This window comes from Mirounga leonina, unplaced genomic scaffold (genome assembly GCF_011800145.1).
Source record: "Mirounga leonina isolate KUSES-001 unplaced genomic scaffold, KU_Mleo_1.0 Mir_200, whole genome shotgun sequence".
NCBI lineage: Eukaryota > Metazoa > Chordata > Mammalia > Carnivora > Phocidae > Mirounga > Mirounga leonina.
In genome coordinates, this window is record NW_023270503.1 from 12574352 (window position 1) to 12596020 (window position 21669).

General features: G+C 45.0%; 1 pseudogene; it reads right to left on the reverse strand.

Moving 5' to 3' along the window:
• Positions 1-21358, reverse strand: part of LOC118025131 — a 28942-nt pseudogene extending 7584 nt beyond the window's left edge.
• Positions 21359-21669: the final 311 nt, after the last annotated feature.

Consider the following 21669-nt stretch of genomic DNA (forward strand, 5'->3'; position numbering starts at 1 on the left):
GTAGAGATTACTTAAAAATAAAAGCTTTTATTTATTTATTTTTAAAGAGTTTATGTATTTATTTGAGAGAGAGTGCACAAACAGGTGGGGAGAGGCAGAGGGAGAGCAGGCTCCCCACTGAGTAAGGAGCCTGATGCAGGGCTCAATCCCAGGACCCTGGGATCATGACCTGATCCCAAGGCAGATGCTTAACCAACTGAGCCACCCAAGCGCCCCCAAAATAAAATTTAAAAAAAAATTTTTTTTTTTTTTTTAAAGAACATGGCAAGTTCACAGGGAGGTGAGAATAAATGGCTTTGGGCTGGTCATCCTCCAAGATAGGCAACCCCACATTCCTTCTGCCTGGAATGCCCTTCTGCCCCTTCTCCCATGTCCTCTGAATATTTCATTATATTCTAAGGCTCAGGCCAAAAGCCCTTCACTTCATCATGCCTTATCTGACTCCTCCTCCCTCCAATCCTGGGCTCCCACAGTCCTGGTATATCCCTCTCTGCTGGCAACAGCTCCTCAGGCCAGAGATTTGGGGCTGGGTTTGGGCTTCTGGCACAGAGAAGATGTTTAATGCACATACAAAACTTTGCCAGAAAATGAGGAAGACTTCATGGAGAGGTGACCTGGAAAGATGGGAGGACATTTCAAGAGCGCAGGGGCAAAATGCTGGGATTGTGTGGGGAAGGGGGCGCCATCCCCAGCTCAGGAAAAGATGTGAACTTACTCAGGGCAAATGGCCCTGAGAGGAAGGTAGGTCCAGGAGGGCAGAGGTAGCAGCAAGACCTGGGGAGGAGAGGAACTGGTTCCTTAGAGGGTCTCCTTGGAACCCCCAACCCGAAATTCCTCGCTGTCTGGCCACAGTGCTGGGGCCAGGGCTTGGGACTCATCCAGCCCTTCTCTGGGGGTCATGACCCCATCCCCACGCCTTCCTCTCCCCACCACACCCCATCTTCTCCTCGGCCACCACCTAGGGGGGAATCAGTGGAGCCAAGACCTGTGATAAGGCTGGAAGGCCAGGTGGCTTCCCGTGTGCCCCACTGGGGGCAGTTTTCAATTCTTTGGTTTACCAGGGGGCAGAATGGGAAGAGCTTGGACTGTGGAGTCAGATGGACCTGATGTCCCCCTGGCTCTGCCACCCCTCCGCTGGGTCACCTGGGGCAAGTGGCTCCCCCTCTCTGAACAGAGTGTTTCCTCACCTGTGAAACAGTAATGAGAGCATCCCCCTCTCCCCACCAGGTTGTCCTAAGGTTTAAGGGACGAATGCATTTTACCAAAATGGAATTAGATAGTGGTGATTGTTATACAACCTGAAGTTGTATACTCTTTATCCTCCCCGAGGGCTCAGGAGTAGACTCTGGTCCCTGATCCCCCTGCCCTGCTCTGCCTCTCACGGTGGTTCCTGGTTTTCCTTGCACACACACCACCCCCCCACCCCACCCACCCCCACCCACCTTGCCTTTCCTTACAGGGAGGCTGGGCCCTGGTCCTGGCTGAGCCTGAGCCTTGGGCTGGCTTGTGGCATCTATATAGCTTGTCCTCAGGCCCCCTCCCATGGCCTTGCATGCTGACCTCCTAAATGTTTTTCCAGACAATGCCTGTTTTCCAAACCTTCCACACTCTGCCACCTCACTGGTGGCAACTGACCCTTCCCAGGGCTCCCTCCCTTGGATCCATGCTGTGGGGGCCCATTCAACTTGCGGTGTCTCCTCCCCCAGATGCCACGCTGGCAGCTTCCTTCAGCATCTGGGGGTCAGATTCTGGCCTGGGTCCCAAGGCTTCACTTCAGAGGCCCAGAAGTCCCCTGCCCCATCACACAAAGGCACTGCTTCGTAAGCCCCGGGCCAGGGCTGAGATTTCCCTTCTCCCCTATTGACAGGCAGGACCACTGAGTTCAGAGAGCCCGGTGCGGGCTCCACAAATGGGAAACGTGAAGGACGGACGAGCCCAGGGAAGCCGAACATGGAGCTTGAGACGATTTCATTCTAAATCACCTGGCTCTTCCTTGCTTCAGGTGGCTCCTCCCCAGAGTTCATCGGTCTTTCCCCGCAGCAGGGATGTGCCGGAGAACCTTCACCTGTTCACACACCAGAACTAGCCAAGCCTGTTTCTCACCATGTGGGGAGCCAGAGGTCTCTTCCCCATGGTGAAAAAGGCAGAGGCCACGAAGAGTTTAACTTTCTCGCTTTTACATGACTTCAACAAATAGGTATTAAACAGCTTCTACACTATTGTATGCCGGGCTTCATCCTCGCTCTCTCAGAGGCCCTGGTCTCCTTGGTTTTTTGGGGTTTTTTTCATTCTTTTTAAAAATTGAGATATAATTTGCATACCATAAAATCCACCCTTTAAAGTGTAACAATTCAGTGGGTTTTACAACATAAGGTTGTATAACAATCACCACTATCTAATTCCAGAACATTTCCATCATCCCCAAACCAAACCTTGACCCATTAGCAGTCACTGCCCCTGCCCCCAGCCCTTGGCATCCAATAATCTACTTTCTGTCTCCGTAGATTTGCCTATTCAAGACATTTCATATAAATGGAATCATACAATTTGTGGGTTTTTTTGTGGCTGGCTTATTTCATTTAACGTAGGATTTTCAAGGCTCATCCACATTGTAACATGTATCAGTGCTTTCATTCCTTTGTAAGGTTGAATAATACTCCGCTGTATGGATATACCACAGTTTGTTTCTCCATTTGTCTTTTGGATGGACATTTGGTTTGTTTCCACTTTTTGGCTATTGTGAATAATGTTGCTGTGGTCCTTCATGTGAAGTCTTTATGTGGACATGTGTTCTCATTTCTCTTGGAGTTGATGTTTAGGAGTGGAACTGCTGGGTTAAATAGTAACTGTTCAACTTTTTGAGAAACTGCCAAACTGTTTTCCAAAGTGGCTGTACCATTTTATATTCCCACCAGCAATTCCTTGCCATTTTTGGAATATGCCAGGCATGCTCCTCTTTGCTCCCCAATTTCTTGCTTAGAAAGGCTAGGCTTTACAAAATTGTAACCCATCCTCACCCTCTCCACTCTCCTCTTTGATTGTTGTTGTCATTACTGACATCTGACACACTATGCATTTTTTACTTTATTTATTGTCTCCCCTCATTAGAATGTGAGCTTTGTTTTATTCATTGTATTGTTCCTAGCACAGTGCCCAGCACTTAGCACCTGCTCAGCAAATGTTCATTGAGTAACACATGAATGAAGGCATGGATGGCATTGTGCTAGGCACCCGGGGTAGAGTACGGTGAAGCCTCAGAGGGGTGCCCCGAGTGTCACCAAGCTTGGACTCTGCCTCCACCTGTCAAATCTGTCATGGCGGCTCAACCCAGACCATTCATGCTCTCACCCTCACCAGCCACGGTGAGGGGGGACCGAACCTCTTCCCTAAGCTAGAGAGAAGGTGGGGGAGGCAAGTTTATTCACCATGCAGTCATTACAATAGGCCCACCTGTCAGATAGGACACTGTTGATAGACAAGGGAACAGTTTAGTCAAGGATTTGAAAGGTGGCAATTGGAGAGGGCAGTAGACTTGATGGCAGTGCCCTGCATCAGTCCTGTCTGTCCCCCTCCAGGACCCAGGCTGCCTCAGACCCTGGATGTGAGAGCTGCTTGACAGGAAAGGATGTTAGCTTTTCCCATGCCAGGAATGAGGGACAGACCATCCCAGCTGCAGAGCTGACCCAGTGGGTCTTTTATGGCCTCACCTCAGCTAGCCTCCAGAGGCACATTAGTCAAGAATCCTTCTGTAGCATGGGACAGAAATCCAGTTCAAGCTGAAGAGAAGGAGCAGTTCACTGGAGCATATGGTACTTAGAAGTGCAGGGGAGGGGGCAGCCAGTCTTCAGAATGCTGACAGCCAGGGACACACATGTCCTGGACTCTCCCACTCTTGTTCTCCTCTCTCATTTGTTTTTCTTTGCATGTTGGTTTCATTCTTTCCTACCATACATGGGGTTCTTCATGGGACAGGGAGCTTGGCTATGGAAATCAGCTTAGTGGCCCTGCCGCTCTCCTCAGAACAACCCAGAGAAACAGTTTGGCCCAGCTGTGATCATGTGCTCACTTCCCTCATTCACCCGCACAAACAGTCCATTCCCATCTGCAACTATTGTCGGTATGGTTACACCAGAAAACCAGGCAGGCTTGTTAGTCTCTCACATAATGCTTGCTAGGTACTAGGTACTTTGCAATATGATTTCTTTTAATCCACACAACTGCCCTGCAGAAAAATATACTGGTCAGGCCTTTTTTGGCTCCTACTGACAGAAGCCCAGCTCAGATTAGCTTAAGCCAAAAAAGGAATTTATTGCTCACATAACTGATAAAAACAGGAGTGGACTTTAGGCATAGCTGGATCCAGGGAGTCAGATTAGTCTGGGCTATCTCTCACTATCTCCAGCTCTTTTTTTTTTTTAAGTTTATTTATTTTGGGGGGAGCCTGGGTGGCTCAGTTGGTTAAGCATCTGCCTTCGGCTCAGGTCATGATCCCAGGGTCCTGGGATTGAGCCCCACGTCAGGCTTCCTACTCAGCTGGGAGCCTGCTTCTCCCTCTCCCTCTGCCCCTCCCCTGTACTTGTACTCTCTCTCTCTCAAATAAAGAAATTCTTTAAAAAAAAAAGTTTATTTTTTTAAGTAATCTCCATATCCATTGTGGCATTCGAACTCACAACCCCAAGATCAAGAGACACAGGCTCTTCCAACTGAGCTAGCCCCTCACTAGCTCCAGCTCTTTTAAAATTTTTGTAAAGTAGGCTCCACACCCAATGTGAGACTGGAACTCACAACCCTGAAACCAAGAGTCATCTGTTCTACCGGCTGAGCCAGCCATGCGCCCCTTAGCTCCAGCTCTTAACCTGACTCCCCTCTGTATTGGCTCAGGCACATTCTGCCCACACAGCTGGAAAGATACACAAGGCATCCAAAGCCCAGATGTCCTTTATAGCCCTCAATACCAGGCGAAGAGAGGGGCCTGCTCTCTGTATGTAGAGCAAACTACTTGAGGAGACTCTGACTGGTTCCTATGAAGGTCACCTATCTACTCAGTGGACAGAAGAAAGGCAACCCTAATTGGCCAGGCCAGGTCACATGCCCACCCCTGCAGCCAGAAGATAGGATAGACCTATGGGTTGTGGTGCCACCAGAACTGGGAAGGAACAAACAGATTGCATGGCCAGCTGTCGTTGGAATAATTTTCCTATTGTACAGATTAGGAAACTGAGACATGGGGAGATTAAGAAATTTGCCAGGGCTCTATGTACTAGAGATTCAGCTGGGATTCAAACCTGTCTGTCTGCTCTTCCCAGAACATTACCCTGCCCCCTTTTATTATTTTATTTTTATTTTTAAAAAGTATTTATTTATTTATTTATTTATTTATTTATTTTATTTGGGAGGGGTGCAGAGCAGAAGGAGAGAGAATCTCAAGCAGACTCCACTCCCCAATGCAGGGCTCAATCTCATGACCCTGAGATCATGACCTGAGCTGAAACCAAGAGTAGGGCGCTTAACCCACTGAGCCACCCAGGAGCCCCTGCCCCCCTTTAAAGTGATATTAAAACATCACCTGAACAAGTAGATTCTTCCCAGCACCCCTTGCAGCAGCTGTCACAGAGAGGATGCCCTGGTAGGAGGGGGTGGCCACATGCTCAGATTAAATTTTTTTATAAGCCCTGCTCCATGATTGAAAGAGTCTCTAAGGTCATTAACTCCTGTTGCCATACTGAATCAGTAATCCATCACCTGGCCTCTGTTTGGACATTGCCCATGACAGGGAACTCACCACCTCCCTACCCAAGGTAGGTAGCTTATTCCAGATGTGAACTAGTCTAATGGTTAAAAACATCCCCAATGGTTAGAGACAGAGCAGTTTGGGCTGGCTCCTGATCGTCTGTTTGTCTTCATTCATCTGTAGGAAAGCTTTTGCATTATAAGTGGAAGAGTAGACAGAAAGGCAGAGGGGGAGCCATTTAAATATTTGAAAGTTGTCATGCACCCCTTCCTCTAACCCACCCAGTCATCTCTCCAACTTCCATAACTGCTCTCCATTAATGAGAATACTAGTGAGAATATAATAATAATAATAATAAATTATTCTATCCCTGGGGGCAGCATCTATAGTCTCAAGAGCCCTCTAGAAAAATGTGAGCCTCAGTGAGTAGAGCACAGAACACAGGGGTCTCTCTCCTCCTTCACTGGTTTAACTAGAACCCAACATCTCTTGGTTTTGGTAGCCATGAAACACTGTTGACTTAAATTGGTTCTATGGGGTCTGCTGTTTAGCCACATCACCTCTCCGTTGTGGACAGTGACACTGACATTTTTTTTTAATCAAAAGTGGTGGGTCAGGGGTGGCTCAGTCGGTTAAGTGTCCAACTCTTGATTTTGGGTCAGTTTATGATCTCAGGGTTGTGAGATAGAGCCCCACATTGGGCTCCATGCTGGGTGTGGAGCCTGCTTGGGATTCTCTCTCTCCCTCTCGCTCTGTCCCTCCCCCACCCCTCTCTCCCTCTCTAAAAAAAAAGAAAAAAAGTAATGGGTCAATGGTGGTTTTTTGTTTTTGTTTTTGTTTTTTTGCAGAAATGAAAAAAAAACCATCTTAAAATTCATATAGAATTTCAAGGAACCCTACATAGCCAAAAACAATCTTAAAAAAGAAGAAAACTCATGTTCCCCAATTTCAAAACATCCTACAAAATTAATATGATTAAAACAGTGGCATTGGCATTAGGATAGAGGTATAGACCAGTGGGGTAGAATTGAGAGCCCAAAAATAAACCTTCACATCTGTGGTCAATTGATTTTCCACAACAGTGTTGAAACTATTCAATAAGGAAAGGACAGTCTTATCAACAAATGGGGCTGGAAAAACTGGGCATCCCTATGCAAATAATGAAGTAGACTTTTACCTCATACTGTATATAAAAATTACTCAAAATAGATCAATGACCTAAATTTAAGAGCTAAAACTGTAAAACTCTTAGAAGGAATCATGGGGGGTAAATCTTCATGACTTTTAGATTTGGCAATGGTTTCTTCAATATGATACCAAAGCACAAGTGACAAAAGAAAAAAATAAATAAATTGGACTTCACAGAATTTAATACTTTCGTGCATCAAAAGACATCATCAAGAGAGTGAAAAAGCAACCAACAGAATGGAAAAAAATCTTGCAAATCACAAATCTGATAAGGGTTTAATATCCAGAACATATAAAGAACTCCTATAACTCAGCAGCAGAGAGACAAACATCCAATTTAAAAATGGGCAAAGGAGGGGCCTCTGGGTGGCTCGTTGGTTAAGCATCTGACTCTTGATTTTGCTCAGGTCGTCTGACTCTTGATTTCAGTTCAGGTCATGATCTTAGGGTCGTGAGATGGAGGCTCCCGTCAGGCTCCACTGAGCGCTGAGCATGGAGTCTGCTTAAGTTTCTCTCTCTTTCTCCCTCTGCCCCTCCCCTCCCAGTGCGTACGTGCTCTCTTTCTCTCTCTAAAATAATTTTTTTAATTAATTAATTAAAATGGGTAAAGGATTGTGAATAGATAGTTCTCCAAAGAAGATATACCAATAACCAAAAAGCACATGAATAAAAGCGCTCAACATTTTTAATCATTAGGGAAATTCCAATCAAAATCATATTAGATACTACTTCATACCCACTAGGATGGCTAGAATTAAAACAAAACAAAACACAATCAAGTGTTGGCAAGGATATGGAGAAACTGGAATGCTTGCATACCGGTTGGGAACCTAAAATGGTGCAGCCACTGTATAAAACAGTTCGGCAGTCCTTCAAAAAACTAAAGAACTACCTCATGATCCAGGAATTGTACTCCTGGGTATATACCCCTAAGAATTGAAAACAGGGTCTCAAACAGACACTTGCATACCCATGTTCATTAGAGCATTATTCACAATAGTTGAAAGGTAGATACAGCCTGCGTGTCCATCAACATATGCACGTATAAATAAATTATGGTTCACATGTACAAGAGAATATTATTCAGCCATAAAAAGAAACGAAGTTCTTCAACATGGATAAAACTTGAAGACATTATGCTAAGTGAAATAAGCTAGATACAAAGGGACAAATATTGTAGGATTCCACAGAATCTAGAATATCTAGAATAGGAACATTCTTAAGAGACAGAAAGGAGGCTAGAGGTTACCAGGGGCTGAGGGAAGGGGGAAATGCGGAATTATTGCTTAATAGGTGCAGTTCCTGTTTAGGGTGATGAAAATGTTTTGGAAATAGATATTGCTAATGGTTGCACAAAATGTGAATGTACTTAATGTCACTGAACCGTACAATGAAAAATTATTAAAATGGTAAATTTTACATCATCAATGTTTTACCACAATTAAAAATTTTTTACATGATTAAAATGGCAATTTTTATGTTGTATATATTTTACCTCAGTTAAAAAAAATAAAGAGCAGAGCTGCAAGTTCTAAAAATACCTTCAAGGTGAACTTCAGAAAGTGTTCCTCTTCCTGTGGTTAAAATTGAGTGGCGTGCCTTCATTTCAGCTCCCATTTATTTTTATTTTTTTAAAGATTTTATTTATTTATTTGACAGAGAGACACAGCCAGAGAGGGAACACAAGCAGGTGGAGTGGGAGAGGGAGAAGCAGGCTTCCCACAGAGCAGGGAGCCCGATGCAGGGCTCGATCCCAGGACTCCGGGATCATGACCTGAGCCGAAGGCAGACGCCTAATGACTGAGCCACCCAGGCGCCCCTCAGCTCCAGTTTAGTCCCTCAACCTACAAGATGCACTTGGAGAGGGAACAGATTACACAACCATATGCGGTGACCACATGCTCGATTTTAGACTTAATGTCTGTTTCTGGTTGGTCAAGATCATGTTGGGTCTTCATTTTGTTATCCAGTGTACTTGCCATCTCCCCAGCTCTGTGACACCTACTGGACTGGATTACACCATCTTCCACACCATTGACTGAAAGGTCAAACTCGGCAGAACTCTGTGGCTCCTCAGTAGAGACCTCCTGCCAGATTTGTACTCTGGGGGTACGGCCATCTAACTGCCACTCGTCCTACCTGTGCCTCTGGAGTATCTGGAGTAACTCATCATCATGTCTTGTCCTGCCTTCTTCCTCACCAGTCTCCTCCACATTTTCCCACATTGTCCTCAAAGATGTCTTAAGAAGTAGACCAAAGGCTTTACTGCACTCCAGACACAGGGTATCTCCTTCATCTGCCAGTCTGGACAGCCTATTACAAAAGAAAATGAGATTATTTTGGCCTACCTGAATCTTTCAGGGAGGGGGATAATGTGGGGCAATGGTTTTCCAACTTGTGCATGCATGAGGATCTCCTGGAGGGTGACTACTAGGCTCTGCCCACAGAGTTCAGATTCAGGACGTCCAAGTGGGGCCCCAGCACTTGCATATCTAGTAAGTTTCCAGTGATACTAAGGCTACTGGTCCAGGGACCACATAAGGTACAAGAGCAAATGCTTTGGAGTCAGGTAGACCTTACCTTGCTTGAGCATCAATTTCTTTGAAACCAATCTCACCTCATGGAGTAGCTATGAATTAAAGAGGGAATGCATGAAAACACTCAGCTTGGTGCCTAGCACATAAGGGATCAATAAACACTGACTCCTAGTAATATGCCTAGTAATGAATTGGTGCTGGCTGTTCTTCTGAACAGCTCACAGACCGTTGCTGGATCATCCATCTGCAAACTGGAGTAGGGGTTGGTCAGTTACTGGTCCTTAGCTTTTCTTGGTTTCGCCTGGGTAGTGGGTAGGCTTCAAAATTGGTTACCTGAAGAAAATAGATGGATTCACTAAGGAAGAATGAAGAGAAGAGTATAAATCCTTCAAGTGGGAGGAAGGAGCCCTGGCTGAACCGGGGGAAGGACCCCTCTACCCACTGCTTCTCTTTTACCTCTTAGCTGGTTACTTGTGATGCTCTCAGAATCTTACTTTACACAGCCCATTCATAGATATCAGGTCAAGAAATGGGTGCCCAGCCTAACCTGGCTCCCAGGCACAGAAAACCTCTGCCCCAGATGGATGGGACTCCCAAAGCAGCCCCCCAGCTGCAGGCCAGCCGCACCCCGAGCATCCTCATTCCTGCCACACCTCAGACACTGAGCTCCCCACCCTACTCTTGAGATGCATGTTTCAAAACTGAGATGTCACCTCAGCTTCTATTCCCGAGATTGTGTGTTGGTTCCTGCCTGGTCCTTCTACTTCAGGGGCAGTCCCCAGGCTCAAAGGTTGAACAGGACTGGTGGACAGAACCAGCCAGGCAGTAGATTCACCTACCACCTCTGCCCCCTTTCCAAGCCCACAGGCCTGGGCTGAGAGGCCCTTCCCACTGCTTACATCCCTTCCCCCAACTTTCCCAGACCCTAAAGGATGTCCAAGAGCTCCAAGAACCATAGGGGCAGAGCCTGCCCCGGGATGCACTTCATACCTGCTGCAGGTAAAATGAGGCAGTAGTTCTGGGGCTGGACTGCTTATCCATGTAACCATGGATATGTTCATGAAGCTCCTGGTACCACACATGGTTTCCTCCTTTGTCAGATTGAAGCTAATGATCTTACGTGCCTCAGAATTGCTGAGATTACACGGGATATTTTATGGCTAGTGTTTAGGACAGATCCTGACACATAGGAAACTCTTAATAATATTGACTTTTATTACTATTAGTTTCTGGACCAGAGTTTTTTATTTTTTTTTGTTTTTATTTTTTAAAAGATTTTATTTATTTATTTATTTGACACAGAGAGAGAGAGAGAGAGAGCACAAGCAGGGGGAGCAGCAGAGGGAGAGGGAGAAGCAGGCTCCCCACTGAACAGGGAGCCCAATGTGGGGTTCAATCCCAGGACCCTGGGACCATGACCTGAGCCAAAGGCAGACACTTAATGACTGAGCCAGCCAGGTGCCCCATGGGCCAGAGTTTTTTTAAACTACTGATATTTCACCTTCTGTAGTAGGTTTGATAGTGTCTCCCCTTCCCAAAGATACAGAAAGTCCTATCCCCTGGTACCTGTGAATAGGACCTTATTTGGATAGGCTCAGTTAAGGATCTCAAAGTGACATCCTCCTGGATTTAGAGTGGGCCCTAAATCTAATGACTGGTGTCCTCACAAGAGAAAGGACATAAAGAGAGACACGCGGGCAAGAAAGCCATATGAAGATTAGATTATTCTGCCACAAGCCAAAGAACTGGAGCCACCAGAGGCTGGAATGAGGAAGGAAAGATTCTCCTTTAGAATTTTCAGAGGGAGTGTGGCTCTCCTTGCAACTTGATTCCCAACTCTGGTCTGCAGAACTGTGAGAATAAAAATGACTATAGTTTAAGCCACCAAGTCTGTGATGAGTTGTCATGGTGGCCCTGGGAAATGAATACACCTTTCTTTCTGATTGTCCAGAGGCCCTGCCCAGGCTCACTCTCTCTTGCAAGGGTCTGTTCACATTTCTCTCTCCTCCTAGCAGAAACTCCCACCTCTCAGGGAAATCTACCTTGGTGTTTAGTGGGGAAAAAAATGATAATTTAGCTACAAAGTCTTTTGCTTTGAGCATTAAAAACCTTCCCTCACACACCTGCTTTCCAAATGAGGCCTTCTTGGTGGAATGCAGGTCTGAAGATTTACAAGGCCCTCTTGGTCTCCCTGGCTGGGCTGGCTCACTCTGCAGAGGATACTTCTGCCAAAATGCTGACCACCCCGAAAAGGTCATGAGAACCCTATCTGTCCTGCTTGGCCTGTGGTGCTGGCTTAGCACATCATTGTCCAAATAAAAGTTTATTGACTTAAGGGATGAGGGAGGGGGTTTTACTGATGTCCCCACTCTACCCTAGTCCTAGAAAATTCCATGAGAAGTGAAAACATGTCCATACACAGAGCTGTACACAAATGTCTGAGAGGCTTTATTTACCATAGCCAAATCTGGAAACAATACAAATGCCCATCAAAAGGTGACTGAATAAACAAACTGTGGCATATCCATACAATGGAATACTACTCAGCAATAAAAAGGACTGATCTACCCACCAGTATAGACAAATCTCAAAATCATTATGCTGAATGGAAGAAGCCAGACACAAAAGAATACATACTATACTATTCCATTTACATGTAATTCAAGAGAATGCAAATTAATCTATGGTGACAGGAAGACCAGAAGTTCCTGGGGCTGGGGTGGAGGGGAGATTGGCTGCAAAGGGACAGGAGGGGACTCCTGAAGGTGACAGAAATATTCTGCATCTTGATCATGGTCATGGTTACACTGATGTCTACGTTTGTCAGAATTCATCAAATTGATAGTTTAAATGGGTTCAGTTTATTGTATGTAAATTATATCTCAATAAAGTTGATTAAAAAGAAAATTCTAGGGGCACCTGGGTGACTCAGTTGATTAAGCAGCCTGCTCTTGACTTTGCCTGGGGTCATGATCTTGGGGTCCTGGGATTGAGCCCCCTGTCGGGCTCTGTGCTCAACGGGGAGTCTGCTAGAGGATTCTCTGCCTCTCCTTCTGCCCCTTCCCGCACTTGCACTCAATCTCTCTCTCTCTCTCAAATAATTAAATAAATCCTTTAAAAAAAGAAAATTCTATGAAGCTGTGGACCCTGAGTACTACATCCTCTATTTCAATAAAAATAGGATATGCGTCTTGCATGTGGAGAAGTCTATCTGAGAACTTATTTAGACAACAGATAGGTATTGAACACCAGCCCAGTGTGGGCGTCTGGTTGGCACTGGTAAGTCCATAAGGCAGGTTCCGCCCTCAGGAGGCCCAAGGCTATAACACAGCTTGCCAAGTTCTCAAAGAGAGATGAGCTAGGATGAAAAGGATGTGCCGAGGGCAAAGAATAAGAATTCGTGTCCCCTGCGCTTCCTTGCCTGAGATGCTTGTACCAAGTACTAAAAACATCTGGGCCCCATCCCTGACTTACTCAGAATTGCTGAAAAGGCCTGAGAATCTTTATTTTTAACAAGTGTCCCAGGTAAATCTCCATATCAGGTAAGTTTAGAGAAAGTGCTTGACTGGATCTCCATTTCAGGCATAGGTGGGAATCACTGTCTCCAGCCAATTAGAAGACTTTGAACTAGAAGGGCATGTGAAGGGCAACCCACCCACCTATCTACCTCTGGCCAATGAGAATCCGCCAACCCCTCCTTCCTCTCCATTCCTAGAATCTCAGCCTATCTGCCAAAATTTCCCCTGTCTACTTAAATCTCTCCCCCTTCAGAAGCTCCTGACTTTTTGGTCCAGTCTGGGAAAAAGAGAAAAAAGCTCCCCGTCCCCAAATCCCACCATCTTCCAGAAGGGTAAAGGTTTTATTAAGCAGTTCTGCAACTTGGGTCAAACATATCGGTCCTTTGATTAGACAGTGTTTCTGCTACTCTGGCCTGAGAATTCAATACTAACCTTGTAAACCTAGTGAACACATTCCCCATGCTGAGAATGGTGGGTGTGAGGGTCACCATGCCCATAAGCACTTTCTACTCTGCATGCAGCCATTTTGTTTGCTTGGGCAAAGCCCCAGCATTACAGGAGGATGTTTGGTGGCAGTGGGGATACAACATTCAGTAAAGGTCTATGACACAGTTAGCGATCACTCTGTACCTCAGGGGCCCTTCCCAAAGTTGGCTAGGTTCCTCCCCAGGATGCCAGGACTTTGGGCGGAAGGCAAGAGTTCAGGCCTTAGCTGCTGTCCTTCCCCCAGAAGAGGAAACTGTCCTCTCTTTGAGAACATGCCATGGTGACCATATTTTAAAATCCCAAATAAGGACATCATTCCTGACAAAAAATTTGTGGATTGATTGATGTGAGAAGTCCCTTAAAGGTATGTAAATCAAGTCCCAGTTACATACTGAATAAATTATATTTCTGGAAAAGAATGCAATCAAGGTAGACACTGTCCTGAAAAATCTAGGCCAGTGGTTCTAAACAGGGGTGCTTTTTTGACTCCCAAGGCACATTTGGCAATACTTGGAGACGTTTTTGATTTTTACCTTGGGTGGGGATGAGACCAGGAATGCTGCTAAACATCCTACAATGCACAGGACAGCCCCACAACAAAGAATCGTCCAGCCCTAAAGGTCAGCCTGTGTCCAGGTCAAGAAACCCTGGTCTAGGCTCTGTGGTGCTGTACCTATGGACCCCACGGTGTTGACCCTGGCATTGGTTTTTGTCCTACCTACTTTGGTCCTGGTCTTGACATTGTCATCAGAGGGGAGATGTTTGGGACACTTCTGCTCTCTTCTGCCTCCTCCCATGTGGGCAGATGTAAGGAGACAACTGCCTTTGAAGAGGTGCCCAGGCACCAACCCAAGCATGATGAGAGTCAGGCAAGGTCTTGAGTCAGTATCTCCCACGGAGGAGTGTCCAGAGCAGAGATCAGCTGCAGCAAGGGTCAGGGAGGAACACTGGATTTGAAGGGGGACACTTGGGTTCTAGTTCTGGCTGACTCTGCTTCTGACTTGGTCACTTAACGTCTTTACCTCAGTTTCTTCAGTTTCTCCTCTGGGCACAGGTTCCTGCTCTTGCCTCCTTCACAGGGTTGCTGTGAGGGTCAAGGGAGATGAAGGGCGTGACTGGTTTTGGAAAACTCAAAGGTCAGGCAGCACCAACCCACAGAGTAGTCTCCTGTGTGTGGACATAGGGGTTCCCCAGGTGGCCAGCAGGAGGCGGGAGGATAACCCTTGTGGGGTCACAAACAGCCAGGTATGATTGGAGCGTGGAGGAGGGGACGGGAAGTGGCGGGCAACATGGTGCTGGGCAACACATGGAGCCTTCCTTTGAGGATCCTGCTTTCTTTTATAGCTGTCACACAAAGGAGACAGAAACTCCTACACAGCCATGTAGAAGTCCAGAAGTTTTTAGGGGCACCTGGGTGGCTCAGTTGATTAAGTGTCTGCCTTTGGCTCAGGTCATGATCCCAGGGTCCTGGGATCGAGCCCCACATCAGGTTCCCTGCTCAGCGGGGAGTCTGCTTCTCCCTCTCCCTCTGTGATATCTCTCGCTCTCACTCTCTCTCAAATAAATAAATAAAAATCTTTTAAAAAAAGAAGTCCAGAAGTTTTTAGGAATTGAGGAGTTTGGAAAAAATTTTTCCCACTTACAAAACTTTTCTAATTTCTCTTCATCTATAATCTTTGGCTATGGTTTTCTATTCATGCATGTGTGTGGGAGAGAACATCTAGTTTGTTCCCACCAATTTTTGTTAGATATTTAATTTTGTTCCAATTAATGTTTATTACTGGACATTTCAGTTATTCCAAATTTGTGTTAATATACACAACATAGAGAAGAAATAGCTACAAAAGAATTAGAGGGGCACCTGGGTGGCTCAGTCGTTAAGCGTCTGCCTTTGGCTCAGGTCATGATCCCAGGGTCCTGGGATCGAGCCCCACATCGGGCTCCCTGCTCAGCGGGAAGCTTGCTTCTCCCTCTCCTGCTCCCCCTGCTTGTGTTCCCTCTCTTGCTGTGTCTCTCTCTGTCAAATAAATAAATAAAACTTTTTTTAAAAATTAGAAGTTTAAAAGTAGATTTAGGGGCACCTGGATGGCTTAGTCGGTTAAGCATCCGACTCTTCGTTTCCTCTTAGGTCATGACCTCAGGGTCATGAGTCAGACCTCAGACTGAGCCCTGTGTCAGGTTCTGCCCTCAGCACGGAGTCTGCTTGAGATTCTCTCTCCCTCTCCTCTCCCTCTCTCCCTCTGCCCTTCCCCCTACTCATACTCATAAATAAATAAACAAATCCATAAATAAAGTGTTTTTGAAAGTCATTTTAAAAATAAATAAATAAAAGTAGATTTAAAACACCTTGAAAAGATGGACAGAAATGTTTAATGATATCTAAATGTGCAAAATCACTTCAAAAGGAACTAAACATATGAATACTTCCGAAACATCAGCTGTGGGTGTAAGTGTTCATCACCTCACAACCATGCTGCTAATCAACCTGCATTGGGCCAACTATACAGAGCCTGCTCCAGCATCTCCTTCCCCAGGCTAACCTCCTACAGCACATGTGACCCTTGGACCCTTGAACTACATGGGGGCTAGGGGTGCCTACCCCTGCACAGTCGAAAATCTACCAATAACTTTTGCCTCAAATACAAAACTTAACTATTAATAACCTACTGTTGGCCAGAAGCCTTACTGATAACATAAATAGTTAACACATATTTTTTTAAAAGATTTTATTTATTTATTTGATAGAGAGGGAGGGGGGAACACAAGCAGGGGGAGTGGGAGAGGGAGAAGCAGGCTTCCCGCTGAGCAGGGACCCCGATGTGGGGCTCGATCCCAGGACCCTGGGGTCATGACCGGAGCCGAAGGCAGACGCTTAACTGACTGAGCCTCCCAGGCACCCCCACATATTTTGCTTGTTATATATACAATATCCTGTAGTCTTACAATAAAGTAAGCTAAAGAAAATGTTACTAAGAAAATTGTAAGGAAGAGAAAATACATTTAGACTATTGTACTGTATTTATCAAAGAAAAAAAAATCCACGTATAAGTGGACCTGCACAGTTCAAATTCGTGTTAAGGGTCAACTATATCAGTACACACGTGCGTGTATACTTTTTTTTAGAGGAGGCAGTGGGATATAGTGGTCATACTTTCTGCCCGGAAGCTAGAAGGAGACCCCTTCTGACTGGCAGTATAACCCTGGGGCTGTTATTCATCTTCTCTTGACTTCAGTTTTTTCATCTGTAAGAGTTGGATAATAATGATGGTATGTCAAAGGGACAAACAAGCCAGCCAGAGAAAGAGCAGCCAGTGGCCAGAAATGGAACAATTTGAGTAACAAAATAAATAACATAGAATTAGATTTTAACTCAAAGTATAAAGTAAGTATCCATGAGGTTATATTGATATAAATGACTGAATACATAAATAAATTGAGGAAAATTCCAAATAATGTATGTGGATGCTCTTCCCTCAAGGAGGCGAGCATAACCTCACTGCTAACGCATGGGCTGTGCACAAAGACTTCCTCCCAACCACTGCAGGGGAGGGGATAAGAGAGGCACTTTCTAGTAGAAACCTAGCAAATACTAGCTCAGCCAGGTGGTCGAGGTCAGCATCATTAGTGAAAAGTCATCTCGATAATATAAACCTTTGGTAGGATGCAATGAGAAGGGCACTCCACCTCTGAGGCCTTCCTCCTCCAAACCCATTAAGTCCTGTCTGGTCGGGAGGGAAACATCAGACAAACCCCAATCAAGGGGCATTCTACAAAATACCTGACTGCACTCGTTAAAACTGTCAAGGTCGTCAAAAACCAGGAAACTTGGAGAAAGGGTCTCAGCGAAGAGTGGCCTAAGGAGACATGACTACATGTGATGTGATATCCTGGATGGGATCCTGGCGCAGAAAAAGGATGTTAGGTTAAAACTAAGGAAATCTGAATTAATTATGTGTGGACCTTAGTTAAAAATAATGTACTAATTATATTAGTACATTATTAATCCATTAGTTGTGACGATGACACCATATTAATGTAAGATGTTAACAATAGGGGAAAGTAGTGTGAGCAACGTGGGAATTCTATGTACTATCTTTGCAGCTTTTCTGTAAATCTATTCTAAAGTAAAAAGGTTATCTTAAAAAGTGGATAATAGTGGGGCACCTGTGTGGCTCAGTTAAGCGTCTGCCTTCGGCTGAGGTCACCATCCCAGGGTCCTGGGATCGAGCCCCGCATCGGGCTCCCTGCTCCACGGGAAGCCTGCTTCTCCCTCTCCCACTCCCCCTGCTTGTGTTCCTGCTCTCTCTCTCTCTATCAAATAAATAAATAAAATCTTTAAAATAAATAAATAAGTAAAAAGTGGATGATAATGTTTAGGTTGTGTTGTTGCTTTCAGTGAGGGAACTTACATCAAGCATTTGGCAGACTGGCATATGTTGTTTACAGTTAACTATTAGTTACCATTATTGTTCCTATTTCTTTTATTAAAATAGGAATACATACTCATTATAGAAAAAATTTACATGCAAACCAAAGAAAAACATAAGCCAAAGAAAATAAAGAAGAACATCCATAATCTTACCCTGTCTGAGACAACCACCAATCACACCCGGCTGTGGGTCCCTGCAGACATAATTAATTGTTTGCAAAATTTCAGTCACACCATATGTACACTATGGTAAGTGGCCATAATTTAATTTAGTAACATTTCTGCTGTTCCAACTCTTTGCTCTTACAAGTAGTCAAGAGTGTAAGTAATGGGTTAAATATTAAGGAGAAAAAAGAAAATCCTGAAAAATCATAAAAATTGGGCACCAATGCTTAAAGTTACACAAACGGTGTTCATCAAAACAACCCTCATCTGCAAAGCCGATGACTGACTTTTCTAGATCTATTTTGTTTCATAATTTTTATAAAAATATTTTTTAAAAGCAAAGAAAAAAAGAAGGTGATCTGGCAAAATGTCGACAGTGCTTATCTCTTTTGTTTCCTTCGCATCTGGCTGTGATTGCCAGGTGCTCTACAAGGAGGATATTTGACTCTAAAGCAGCAGGAGTAGATGATGGTAGGGCTGTCTTCAGCCTCTCAGCGGGGCCCCTGGGCTGCTAAGTGAGTCTGAGACCGAGCCCCCCAGGACAGGCCCTCTGGGTGGGTGAGGGCTCCAGTGGTGTGTAGGGGCTTGCTGGCAAACTTTAGTCACTGTGCAAAAGAGTGATATAGAAAGCTAGCACTATTGCTCTTTCCAGAAGCCCAGAGAAACCAGAGGTCCTGCCCCTCTTATTTGGCGGCCCCTCCTCATTTACTACAGCCAGCTCAACTGATCCTCCTACAGTCTGGGAAGCAGGTAGACGCCTCTCCTCTGCACTTGATCTGCTCTCCCTAATGTCCCCAGTGACCTCAAATTGCCCCCCTTCCCTAATCATTTACATCCTCCTCCTTGACACTCGTGCCAGTATTTCACACTGTTGACCTCTCCTTTGCTTTGAAAACGTTCTTTTTCTGCCAGGACTGCACTTTGTCTTGGCCAACTCTAACGGACTCTTCTTGGGTTGCGCTGCCGGTGTCCTTTCTTCTTTTCCACACCCTCCAGACTCTCTTCTTGGTCTCCTTCTTTTCTCTTTCTATGAATTCTCCCTTAGTGGCCTCATCAACTACCAATAAAAAACCCCCACCATGCATCGATGTGTTCCAAATCTTCAGCTCCTGTATTTCCAACTTTAGTCTTGTCATGATTGAAATGAACCTCTGGCTGGCTTAAGCAGAGAGGAGATGTATTGGAAGGACGGATCCACTCACCAACTTGCAGGAAAGGCTGAAGATCCAGGCTTAGAAGTGATGGAGGCTGAAGCAGTTCTGGGGAGCCAAGCTGTAGGTGCAGGTGAGTAACTCCTTCAGAGCATGAGGACTGAAGAATGTACTATAAGAATGTTACCTACCATGGAGTGTTTGCTGAATCTTAAATGGTATGTATAGATAAGGAAGCTGAGGCCCAAAGAGGATGATTAAACTCACATTCCTTCCTTCTTTCTGCCATTATGCTCAAGATTAGAATTCTGGGAAGAAAGCATCTTGGTCTTGGCTGGGGATGGACAGAGCCCCTTCACTGACAGTCCCACCAAAATACTCAGTGGGAATGATTCTTTCCCCTAAAACTATAAGCTTTTCTGAACGTGAGAGAGGGGAGTGGACCCAAGGGGTGAAAATGACAAATGTCTATCATATTTCTGCCCAGAAACGTCCTTAACTTCTGCCCTGCCTCTTTCCTACTCCACTTCTTCTAAATACTGTTCTAATAATTTCCCTGCCTTCAGAAGTGGTCTCCCTGCTGCCACTCTTCACCTCAAAATCTTCTCACCCACCAGCACTAGTCATCTTCTAAAATACAAGTCTGATCAGTCAAGCCCTGTTCCCTCCTAAAAACACTTTATGGCTTCCCATTGCCCTTAGATAGAGGTGGTTTTTTTGGTTTTTGTTTCTGTCTGATTTCAACTTTTATTACCCTCGTTATATGCAGGTGTGTAGACAAAAGCTTCTTATCAGCTAACTATATGAAAAGATAAATACTGTAAATAATTCATGTGATCCAAAATGGGCAAAAGCAAAAGACTATAGCTTCCCCCCAAGAAGAAAAATTTCAGACCTATGAAAAGGACAATACGTTTTAAAAAATTGTACTTACTTAGAAGCATTCAGAATATCAAGAAAACAGGGATGCCTGGGTGGCTCAGTTGGTTAAGTGTCTCTGCCTTTGGCTCAGGTCATTGATCCTGGGGTCCTGGGATTGAGCCCTGCACCCAGGCTTCCTGCTCAGTGGGGAGTCTGTTTCTCCTTCTCCCTCTGCCCCCAGCCCCCCGATCATGAGCCACACTTTTTCTCTCTCTCTCTCTTTCAAATAAATAAAATCTTTAAAAAAATGTGAACAAAAAAGCTGCAACTTTTTTTTTTTTTGCAACTACAGAGTGAGAAGAAAAACAATTATTTCATATAAGCTGCATCAGAAACAACTGAAGATGAAAAAACTATCATCCCCATATATATCTGATTTGGGCTGTACACCAACAGGAACTTGTTTTAAATTTCCATGCCCATACTGCTCCTGCCAAGATTAGTAGCTATTGAAAATACCACAGGGATAAGGGTAGCTAAAGACACATTCGGTAGTGTGTAAGCTCTATTAAAAAAACAAAACACCATACAGTTTAAAAACAAATCTTACACGGCCTTACAATTTTTTTCATTAAAAGGAGCGAGCTGGGTACAGGGGGGTTAAATGCTTTATGGACAAGAAATAAAAGCTGCCCTAGAACTAACTTTTCCACCATCATCTTCCTTGCCTTTCTTCTTTTTCTTGCTTTTTTCAACCTTGGACAACTCCCGTTTCTGCTGCATCAGCTTCCCTGTAGCTTGGTATGCAGCAATATCCTTTTCCTATTTTTCCTTCAGCTTAGGGCCTTCTTCTAGTGAGGCTACCTGTCATCTGCAGCAGTGTCATCCCATGTCTCTCCCAGGTCCTTCGAAACATCACCAATGGACAGGCCCAGATGTTCTCCTTTGATTCTTGGACGATACTCAGAACAAAACAAGGTGAAGGCCAAAGGAGGCCTCTTGGATACATCAGGATCCTTGAACTTCCCTATTATTTCCCCTTTAGGAGGTATGGATGCAGGTTTTCATATCTCTTTCATAATGAGCTTTGTCACTCTTGGCCATGTCTTCAAATTTTCCTTTCTCTTTAGAAGACATGTCTTCCACCACTCTGAGCACTACTTAGAAAACTTTGAGAAGTTGGCTGAAGCATCTTCATGCTTCATCTTGTGCCCCTGCCAGCAAGTTTGCAGAAAGAATGCACACGACGTTTTCTGCCTCTCAGGATCCTTCTTAGGATCTCCTTTGCCCATGTTTAATTATGTTTCCTCCGTGAGGCTCAGAGTCACCCAGTGCCTGTCTGGCTCTCAAGTGCCCTAGTGCTATTTCCGTGGAACTCAATGTCCTGCAACAGCTCGGCTGTCCGGGTAAAGTTATTAACATGCTTTACAAGGCCCTTCCCAAGCCTCACCTTCCCACAAAGCTTCATTTTCTACCACCACAGCCCTGCTGCTCCTCAAACATGCCCTCTGTGCCTTTGTACAGGTTCTTCCCTTTTCCTGAAATACCCTTTTCACATTCTTCCTCAGGATCCCATACATACTTGTCTTTCAAAGATGGGCTC